The sequence below is a fragment of the Apis dorsata genome, unplaced genomic scaffold (assembly GCF_000469605.1).
Source record: "Apis dorsata unplaced genomic scaffold, Apis dorsata 1.3 scaffold_44, whole genome shotgun sequence".
Lineage (NCBI taxonomy): Eukaryota > Metazoa > Arthropoda > Insecta > Hymenoptera > Apidae > Apis > Apis dorsata.
In genome coordinates, this window is record NW_006263346.1 from 2,063,624 (window position 1) to 2,075,797 (window position 12,174).

Consider the following 12,174-nt stretch of genomic DNA (forward strand, 5'->3'; position numbering starts at 1 on the left):
CTGTTGGATGGATGGTTTATCAATAGAACGTTTATTTTTTCCTATAGTTTTTCTGGATTTGTTTCTTTGTTTCTGGATTTTTTTGTTTTTTTTTTCTTTTTTTACTTTTCTTGTTTTGCTTCGATTGAATTTTTCGTTCGAATGTCGTAAATGTGTTTTATGTCAATAGTGAAATGAAGTATGGGATTGTTCAGATGAATTATTTTTTTCTTCTGTTTTCTTTTTCTCCTTTTTTTTCTGCTGGATTTTAAGAAATTGGATTTTAAAGGATGTTTAGATTAAATCTGATGAACCTCTGGCGAGAAAGATATCTGGTTTGGTATCTCTAGGCTAGCTAGGTTGTTACATGGGTGTTTTCTGGCAGGAGCAATGGGAGAAGATGGTGTAGAGTTCAATGAACTCACCGGGTTGGATTTTAACAGTGTATTTCTTATTATCACTTGTTACATCTCGGAATTTTATTAAATCATGCGCGGTAATTTAAATTGCATTGGTAATTAAGGCGCAATTAGAACATTGGAAAGTCTTTTATACTTAATCTTCTAAAATTTTCTAGAAAAATTACTACTTTGATCAAAATCTAACAAGACAAATTTTTATTTTCAACCTCTATATGTCCACACACATTACTCCTCCATATCTTTCCCAATGCATTTTCCATTTATCAGTCGCATTCGATCGCGCAATAATCGTAAACGTAGGAACAAAAGAATCTGGACGCGTTCTTAACCGCGAGGAGAGTAATATTTCCAAGTGGTCGGCACTTTATTAATCCTAGAGACGTAAGTAGCTCGAAGCAATTTGTTAGGACATTTTCAGAATGCACGATTTCCTCTTACGTGTCGCCCAGTGGGAGTAATGTGAGTGGATTACGACGCTACGTGCGTTTATGCAGATGTAGCGGAGAATTTTATTAGAACTCTTTGGGACCCTACACAATATCCTACACACACTGCTCCCTTTTTATCTTTATACAGGATTCTCAGAAGTCCCAGGCGATTGGAATAAGAATAGGATCGTTAAAATGAATTCGTTCGAGAGTAGAGAAAGCGAATAAAAGAGAATGATAATATAAATTCATTTAAAAAACGGGAAATCAATTTTTGCAATGATATCAGGCAATTATAATATGAACTTGTTGTTACAAAATTAAATTTAGTTTTAAGTGTTTAATAGTGTGGATTGATTTTTGTGAAATTTAATGGAATGTCAAAAGAAATTATTAAATGATAAGGAAAAAATTAAAATTATTGACGCAGCTTGCGAAAAATTGCTAAATAAAATTAACAATGATTAACTGTCTAATAAAATCTTAATCATACTTTACATAAAAGTTTAAAAAAACCTAATATCGTCCTGAAAAATTTATAATTAATCAAATTCGCGTTTTAATTGGTATTAGAATAAATATATTATTAGTATAAATCTAATTTAAATACCATCATAAAAATTGATCTCTATCGAAAATGTTTATCATTTCATCATACCCAATTTGCTATACGTGCAAAAAAACAGTTTAAACATGTTTCCTTTTCAAATTTAGGTAAAAAAATAAAAAAAAAAATTCTCGTACGCGAGACTTTCGATTTACATATGTGACATTTACACACATCCTTGTTCCCAGAAACGAGGCACGCACGCCTGCTTAAAAATCTATTTTGTTGAATCGAAACGAGCTATTCGCGTGCGACTTATCCTGGATCACAATGACCGGTATCGTGGCGATGGACGATGAAAAATCGTTCGAGAGAAGCGAGGAGCTCTGCGACAAAATACCGCGTACACGAACTGTGCCACGTTCAACAGTTTACCCCACATTCAACAGCCTTCTATGAGCAGGGAGAGGAGACGGTTGGAAACGCACCACCCGCGAGGACAATGACTAGAATCGTGAAAAGGAATTCAACGGAGGAATCGACCTCGAAAGAGTTTTTAGAAAAAGCCACCAACTGGTGGAAGATTCGAGGGTAATGGAGTTGTACGAAGAAATTTGAGAAACAAGGGGACGAAATCTTCGTGATAATGAGAATAAATGATGATCTGAAATTTTTTGTTTCCTTTTGTTTTTATATATAGTTTGTAGTGGAAAGGAATCCTTCTTTATGTTTAAGGGATGTTTTGTGAGTTTTTTGCGTTTTGCAAAAGTAAAGATAATTTAAAATTATCATACGATAGAGACGTTTAATTAAATTAAAAAATTGTTATCAAAAAATTACTGGATCTTTTGTTCTGAGAAAAAATAATAGGAAATTTGATAATAATTATAAATAGACCATGAAGAATCTCTTTAAACAGATCTATAATTATATCGATATGTCTTATTGTAATTATGGTCTCACTGAATTAATATTTCATTTGTCAAATGAATTCAACTAAACATTGATACTACTAAGCTTATATGGATTTGAAAAGCGAATGTATTATATATCGATGCCCCCCTTCCCCCACATTATTGACATATTAAACGAATTAAATTCATTCAGTAAATTAACCTGAAATGCAATAGTTATTATTGCCTTTTTTTTTATATTACATTTAAAATAAATTTAACATTTCCTCCATATATTTTATATTTTTACGATTTTTTTTTAATCGGCTTTTATGACTTATTTCCATTCATAAAATTTCTATTGAAAATTATAATAGAATGTTCTTTATATCGTATTACAATAAATAAATATACAAATCTTTCAATATACAATATTTTCTAAAATAAAAAGAATATATTAACTATTTTTTTTCTTTTTATTTCAGTTCATTCACGTATGCAAAGGATTATTTACCACAGAATTAAATTATATAAATTGCCTATATAAATAGATAACCGTTTTTCTATCCACTTTACGAAAATTCCATTATCCAGAATATTCATTCATGATAAATCTTTGACCTTCAACTTGTATTTCAAATTTCGATCCTACTACTTGGCAAACACCTACACAATCACGTCGGAATTGCGTGCGTCTCGGTATCAAGTTGTCACGAAAATAGGAACTGCGCCTCTGGTATCAAGAATCCAGCTAGGACTCAAAGCCCTTCTTCGTCCCTCGACAGTTCCTTACCTCTTTTCCTTCTATCCGCAGATTTTTCTCGATTTGCTCGCGTATTCTCCAGAGAAATTATATTTCCGACGCAAAACGATGGACGGTACAAGAGAGGCGACGAAGCGCGACAATGCGGCTTTATTCAACCAAGTGAAAATGATACGTTAAACGTCGATTAATAAATGACCCACGAAGATTGTTAAAGAAATTGTGTTTTGAATTCGTACTATAATCGATGTTATTCAATTATGTATCTTCAATTTAAACAATTAAATTGAAATCGAAATTGAAAGACACTTCCTCGTATTAACGTTTTATTCTTTACATCTGTTTCGTGTTTTAAAAAAAAAAAAACATGTTTATTGATCAACTTATTACTTCTGAATGCATCATTTCTCTGTGCATCTCTAATTTTTCTCTTGCATCCATTTAGAATTTTTTAAAATGGTCACCATAGACTTTCAAATCTGAGATCTAGAGGTGTCATCGCAAATTATATTATTGCTATTCAATATTAAAGACTCTTAAAAACAGATATCGACAAGATTTTGCTAAAAAATCTCTCACAATGTTATATAAATCTTTCCAGCGAAAACTCCACGTGTTGCTGTATGTACTGCAATAAACCTCGATACTTGATAGTTCTACGTGGCTCGCCTAGTATAGAGTATTATTTCGTGGATAGCGTAGCATTTGACAGAGATATCGGTCGGCTATAAGGAGGGACGGTCAATTTAAACTATTAAAGGAAGAATGTTTGGCTGATACTACGTGGAAAGAGCGACTAGGGCGGGAAATACAAGAGAAACGAGAGGGTTAAAAGGAGAGAGGCGGCACGCGGTGGCGGCCACCACGTCGTATACCGACGCCACTCCATATTGATTTTTCGGTGGTGGGGGAAGAATAGTAGAAGTGAGAAATGAAAAATGGAGGGTGAAAGGTGGAGAGAGGAGAGAGATGTAAACGGAGGAAGAGAGAAAGTGAAATGGAATTAGAGCTATAACTGGAGGGAAAAGAAGAGGGATGATCGTTGGGGTGGGATTAGCCGCTTCCTCGTTTTTAACCCGCACGGTAGTAACCCTTGGAAGGTTATGTTCGACGAAGATGGCGCGGCCGGTATAAATATTTTCGTTAAACGACGGGTGATAACGAGAGATAGGCGGGCAATTGAAGATTATAGTATTTAACGAAGTTAACATCGTGTATATTTCCACGATGGAATCACTTTGTGAATTACGTTTTGGATATTTAATTTGTCTTTGTACGTATGTATCACATTTAGTTATTCGCAATTTTAATTAAATTTAATATTGACATGATAGTGATTTATTATGTATGCATTATTATATTATGATATATATATATTATGTGTATATATTAAATTTCATAATGTAGACTCACGATTTTTGTTTAGTTTAAGTATTATTAAATAGATAGTAAAGTCTAGAGCAAGCAAGAAAATTTAAATATCGATGTTTCTTATGTTATGTTTCTAGATTTCATAAAAGTAGTTTAATCGGATGGACAATTACGATGCTTCTACGTCGTGAGTTCGTACGCTACTGAACAACGAATGATCCGCCGTGCGTAAGTAGATTCGCTTCGCGTCTGGTCAGACGGCTTCGTTCGTGTTCGCCATTACTCGTCGTTTTTCGTGACACTTCGTGCGAATTCGGGTCACATGACCGTTAACCTAAACCGCGCGATTATTCATTTTGCGACAGGAATCGGTATCATTCTCGTTATTAAATAACCGACACAAATAATAAATTTCGCGAACAATAGTTCCACTTCGAACAAATTGAATTTCGCGATGATATGATGAACAGATCAATCGAATTTAATTTAATTAAATTTCTCAATTTGATCGTGTGAAAGATAATTTACTTAATCGAGATTTTATAACAGATATTTTAGGATTTATTACAATTGATTTTAATTCGTATGATGAACTTTTTGAAGATAATCGTTTAGAGTTTAGAAAGTAGTAGTTTTATTTGTCATGTAAAAAAATCTAATTTCGAGATTAAAGTATTAAATAGATTTGAATATTAATTAACTTGTACTACAAAGTCATAATAGAGTTTTTATTTTAATTAAAGAAACTGCCATTTAAATGCCACGATTAAATAGGAATTTATATTTGGAGTTTATCCTCCTTCTCTTTCAAAGGTCAAGGATAGTTTCGAGTGAAAAGATTAACTTATATTTAGATAATATACATATTTTTCGTCAAAGTTTCGATATTAACTTTATCAAATTTTCACATATTTTTAAAGTAAACCGAATTTAAAGATCAAAAAATTTATATGCATTAGATAAGAAAGTTTAAGTATAAGAGATAAAACTATCTCTGAAATTTTCATCCTCGTAATATCATTCTCATAATATCGAAAAGTTTTACATATGTTTTTCTTTTATGTGTTTTCTAAAATTTTCTATCATAAGTAATGCATACATAATTTATTAAATTTACTAAAAACTAAAAATTTTCGAAAATATAAGATCTAGCAATACTAAGAAAATTTTCATTTCTCTCTCATTAATCTTACAATCACTTCGTTCGAAGATTTCTTCAAATCACTGATTTTTGTATATACAAATATTTAAAATATACAAACCTTACTCGTTAAAATGCAGAACATAAAATGATAAATATTCAACAAAACTCTGCTCGTAACATCAATCAAATTCAACAAATTGAATAATATTCATCACTTACACCATCAACGTCCCTATTTCTTCATCAAAGCGGAAGAAAATTGGAATCTTTTCCATTTCCCACGCAATAAAGGAGTCGAATAAAAAACCAATAAACTCTCTGAATCCGAGTTCAAACAGGAAGGTTATTTCGTATTTCAATCTCGATCGAAGAGAAGAATGTTCGAAACTTTTCTCTCCGTCTGTCTCTAAGAACATGCTACAAGATAAGACTCCGAAAAATAATTCCACGAGTTATGGAAATCAATACGTACGAGGAAACACGAATGAACGTTCGCTTTTATTACACAATACGAAGTTTCCGTTCATACAAATAAAGCGGCGTGAAGATAAATCAAGCTTGACAAACTCGAGCTTGTTAGCGTTTCGTCGCGACATACCAGGGAATAAACTTTCTGTGTGAGTTGACGAGAGGCACATTGGATGTTTGCAACCAACTCGGCCATCGACGATTCACAAATGGGATTTTTGTCTTCGTGATATGAAATCTGCATGGCTTTATATCGTTGAAAATGTTAGTGTCTGAGTAAACTTCTCTCTCTTTTTTCTCTTTTCTTTTTGTAATAACTTGTATTACTATCTATTACCACTCCGCGATGCATGAAAGCTGAAATTAAATAATAAATCGATGGAAAAAAATTCAAATATAAATTCAACCGCCATAGTTTTTCCTGCAAAGCAAAGTTTTTTTTGGAAACGAAGCTCATCCCGCGTGTAATAAATAATTTCATTTACAAGATAGAATAAATGATTCAATACTAAATTCGAGAATAATACGTTACTATTCAATTCGAGTAATCATTGCTTGAGGGGGAAATTATCGAATTAATGCATCGAGGATATAGTATGATTGATCTGCGAGTGTTACAGTAATAATAGAATGCGTTGAAGCTGGATCTAAGGGAAGATGGATGATTATTGTCAGTCACATATGTATATTCGACAAGATTGAAACTATACTTCTGTATAAAAATCGTAACAACGGGAACAGTATGGATGAAATTATAAAATCGAAATTGTATATAATTATTGTTTTAACAGCGAGGAAAATTTTGAAAAATCTGTCTCGCTATTATAGAGAAAATTCCAAACTCGTTACAACAAAGTTAGCAGAACATCGTGTAGGAATTATAATATCCATTTAGGCGAAACTTTTCACGAGCAGGGAGGCGAGATCACGCGGATTTTTTAAAAAACATCGACCAAAATGCTGTAACTCAGGAGGGCAAAGATAGGATCAAATTGAAAAGTTGGCCACAGGAGTTTTGCCGGAGCTTTTCCAAGCTTTTCCAAGTCTGCGAAGTTTTCGTCTGAAACACTGTCGGTATTGATAAGAAGATATGTAGTTTACGCTATATATCTTGATTTCATTTCCTTCATTTTCAAATTTTATCTTTTTCTTCATTTTGCAATGAACAATTTCCTGCGAAATTATAAAACATATTTTTATTATCGTTAATAAAACTCTGTTTAATTAATTATCCACGAACATTATTATCAATTCTATCAAGTTCATAAATGTAATGTAATCATCTGATCGTATTTTTTATTGACATCATATTAACACACATATATTATATAATATTTGTTTTGACTATAAATTTAAAATCATGTCATAGCAATTAATAGACTACATCTAATAACAATAATTTTTAAAAATTGTTATGTATTTATATGTATATTATCAACAGAACAAAACAGAACGAATAGAAAAAACAACCACGACAATACACTCAACACAAATTTGCACAATCACTGCAATATTTTATCGCTCTAAACTTGACCTTTACCTTTCAGAGAGGAAGCGTGGGCGTTAACCAACGTGACCAATGAATTTCCCTCGACTTTCGTCCAGGAAAAAAAAAAGAAAGACCGTCAGTCAGTGGTGAATTAATTTCGTGGTAAAAGCCGAAAAGAAAGCACGAAGAACAATATTTCGACGATTTTTCCAATCCTACTATTCGAGTTCCTTTTAAATAAGAAATTCAATTTTCTTCGTTCCCTTTGAAACTTAATTTTGCGGTTATTATTAATTCGTTATGTACAAATTAACGCGAGTCCTCATGAAATATGCACGTGACCGACAGTACGTACAGAGCAACACGCAAGGAACCACTTCATTATTATTCCTATTCATAGATCATACAATCAATTTGTTTCTTAAGCAAATATACATACTTTTCTCTTTCTTTTTCAGGGAATAGTACCTTCTTCTTCGTAAATTGTTTACCACAACTGGTAACAGATCATGAAACGAGTTATTAGCTCGACTTTATTTATGGAATAATGGAAATGCTCTTTCGTATAAAAGAACAATCGTAAGTACGTTTATTTTATTATACTAACACGTTTTTATTATATGTACTGTCAGGTAATAACGAAATAACACAGAGAAAACAGTGACTTTATTCTTTCTAACTAATTCTTAGAATTGTAATTTTTATAGAATTAATTTTATAAATAAAAGTGATCATTTATTATTTTATATTTTTTTTGCCGAAAAAAAAACAAGTAATTTTCTTCTGATTAACACACGTCTCTTTTCAAAATTATGAAGTTTATTTCATCTCTCTCAAAATTGACTAATCCAACAAAAAAGTAATCGCTTGGGACCGATATTTTTCCATCATAACACGGATTTTCTCCGTATGACGCGGATATTGCATGATGTACACAGCATGTCACTGTTATAAAACGGATTAAAATCATTTCAAAAACATTCAATAATATTATTGATTTACATGTCGTTTTAAGTAACTTAAAAAATTTCTAAGTAATTTTTATACCGCATTAATTTGTTTATTTATTGAATTTTTATGTTTTAATATTGTATTCACAAAAAAGATAATATCTTTACTGCGAGAGCATACGGAAACACGTCCGATTTGTTTCGCGTTCGGTATCTTACTACGAATGTATACAATAATAAACGACGTAGTATTATTTCTTTTGACTTTATTCTCGTACGATATAATATTCATAATAATATGCTAATAATATTTGTTAAATTATTAATTTTCGTGTTTTTTCATTATCAATTATTGTTATATTTTTATCGTCATGTCTATTTTAGTATACATTGTTTTTTTAAAACATATTACTTTAATTACTTTTTTATCGATCGAACAATCTTAATTTTTTTTTTAATTTTCATTTTAGTATTATTGATTTATAAAGAGTATAGAGAAAATATTATTTGTTTCTTTTTTTTGTACAATTTCCCAACGTCCTAGTCATTAAAAGTTGAAATTATAAAAATCGTATAAAACTAAGTTAACATTTAGTTACAGATTTTTAATTTTTATTCTTCGTTATAAAGAATTTTGTTATTTTTTTACTTGATGATTCGTGTTTTTTTTCTGATAGTTTAACTTATATCTCTATCATCTTCATGTGTATACATCTATATGTTTTAAAATAATAACACGATATAAAAACAACTTTTAATAATAATAATAATAAAAAAAAGATTAAGAAAAATTCAAGAATCATATATATATATTCATCTCACCCCTTCAAAAATCAAATGATTTATTTCAATCCAATGTATGCAGTTAAAAAATTCAATCTATACACTCTTTTTTACCTCTACATCGATTATAAAGAATTTCCTCTCACAAAGAATCGAAGTATCTAATCCGAGGATTGAAAAAAAAAAATTCGTTCCCCTCGATGTTTCCAAATTATTGGATACAGGATAAATTGGTAAAATCGACAAAGCCATTCAACCTGAGTGTCGCCATTGATTATCCATAGAAATAAGGGGATAAATAAATTCTTTGTTGACGCACTGTCATCATCTATTACAAGCTGGACGACGTATAAATCGAACGACATATTCGAACGCCTTCTTCATCAGCATTTTCTACGTCGTTTATTATGTGGAACATCCGCTCCATTGAACGATACGACGGATATAATGCGTTTTGAATTAATAGGCGAAGGAAAATGATTGGAGGGTGGGACGTTTGCTTCAACGTCTCGATTTATTCTTAAGCGGCCATTCTCACGATGGCCATCCGTCAATTATGTGATGGAAGCCAATAGGCGTCGAGAAAATGAAATCCAAGGACTAAGTTCTTTTTGCGTTTCACTCTATACACGCAAAAGGATGATTGAACTGTAGAATTGAAGAAGATAGATTTCTATTGGCAAAAAGTATTATTCATTTTTCGAGCTCTATTTTCTGTGAAATATTTTCATAAATGTGAACAAAGAATATGTACTGAATATATTTGAGAAGAATAATACGTAGTTGGAATTAAATGATACATGATAGAATTCTTTAAGAGGTTAAATATTATACAATAATTGGATTAAATTATATTAGAATGGATTAGTTTTCTGAGAAATTAATAAAATTACTTTGTTGATATAATTCATAAGAATTGGGCATTTATATATATATTTAATTTAAATTTGAATATTGGATAATTGGAAAATATAAAATTAAATATAAATAAATATATGATATGTGTCGATATAATTTTTATAAAAATTGTGAGCTTATAAACAATTTTATCGAGAAATAATTTGCAGGTACATTCGTTACCAAACGAAAACAAAGAGATATGATAACGAAAAAATATGGACAAATAATTTTTTCCAGACATCGATAAACTCTTAAATCAAATTGAAAAAGCAACAGGATTCTATTTCTTTTTTTTTTTTTTGTGGAACGAATTCTTATCTGCGAATCGCATGATTGCACGATACAAATCGTACGCTTGTTAGTGCCATGGACCAGTTTACTCGATATATCTGGTAAAGCTCGTTAAGCAATCCGCGAGCTGCACATGCGTGCCAACGTGGATCGTTACTAAAATTAAAGGACTGACCTGTCCTCGGTGCAACGACATTTTTCTCACGATTAGAACATTGACAAAAGAGAGATCGATTTCTCAAATTATTGTGATAATTTATTTTCAATTTACGTTCTCCATACCTAGATTAAATTATTACATTTTAATCGAGTCATTGAAATGAAAGTTGATTATTTGAATCTAGTAGAGATTATTATACATGGTAATTTTATTTAAATTACGATTTGTGAAGATTTGTACAAATTTTTATTATGAAAAGAGCACGATTATTCTTAAAGATCTTATATTTATTATTATAAATTGTTAATAAATTATATTAATTATAGAAATTATGAGCTATCTCGTTTTGTTAAACGTATCGTTCCAAATTCTTAAATTCTTATTAAATTTGTTAAAATTTATTATTAAAATCATAAAAATTTAAATCATTCTTTTAAAAAAAAGTATACTTATATAATTTTCCTATTTAATTCTTCAAAAAAAAAATTTAATATTTCACAATGATAAATTATCAAATATTAAATTTAATCGCGAACGTGAATTTATATTTCAACCCTTCTTCTTGAAAATTCAAATTTCCCGTAAATATATTTCAATTTATTCGTGATCAGAAAAGAATAATAATATCAAGTACTTAAGTAGGATAAAAAATTTAAAAAAAAAAATTCCAAAACAATTCTCTGTTTACCATACACAGTTTTTCATTTCATTGGTACGAAAATATTGCTTTAATTATAAAATTTAAAAGTTCCTTTCCTCTCTTTTCTCGCATTTTTCCACTTAATATTTAAATCAGAACCTTTGCAAACGACATCAATGATCAAAAAAAAGAAAACGTACGATATCCGTGTTCTCTGCACTACTCGAAATGACAAAATGAGAGAAAGATGGAATTGCACAGATAAACGTTTCATTATTTTAGAAGTCGCTTAAGCTCACTGTAATGTCGACAAAAAAAAAAATAAAATATTTGCTACGTGCAGGGTATTTGTTATTTTTCGAGACGAGAAAGAAAATTACAATGGATGAAACTTGTTTCTGTACAAATATACAGTGTGTTATCGAATAATTGATATCGATGGAAGCTTCATTTGCATGAAAGAAAATATAAATCGAATATGCGGAAATAATATTTTCGTTTTGATCGAAAATGTACGGGCGTTTAATTATTTTCATACGAAATTTCCTTTCCAATTAATTCGATAAAATGGATATTTCAATATTCAGATAAAAATTGAAAATACAAGGATAAATTGTGAAATAATCTTTGACCAAATTCTTCTTGTGATGATATGTAATGATAAAAGCATTAATATGATTACACAGATTATTATATATAGAATGAAAAAAATAAAAAATTAAACATAATTTTCAATATTCAATCATTTGTACTTAAATTTTTTAAATTTTCTCATCTATTGGCATGTAAAATCTTTGAGAAATTTACAACAGTTCAAAAAATAAAAAAAAATCTATTCGTTTCATCGACTTACTACAAAGTAGTAGAATATCAGAATATTAAAGTAAGTAAGCATTTTTTATCTCATTTAACTCACTATTTAAATTCACTATTTTTTTTTTTTTTT

At 30.1% G+C, this 12,174-nt stretch overlaps 1 protein-coding gene across 18 annotated transcripts in view; it reads right to left on the bottom strand.

Moving 5' to 3' along the window:
- Positions 1–12,174, bottom strand: part of LOC102676760 (protein unc-13 homolog B) — a 352,205-nt gene that overhangs the window by 198,823 nt on the left and 141,208 nt on the right. The window lies entirely within an intron of this gene.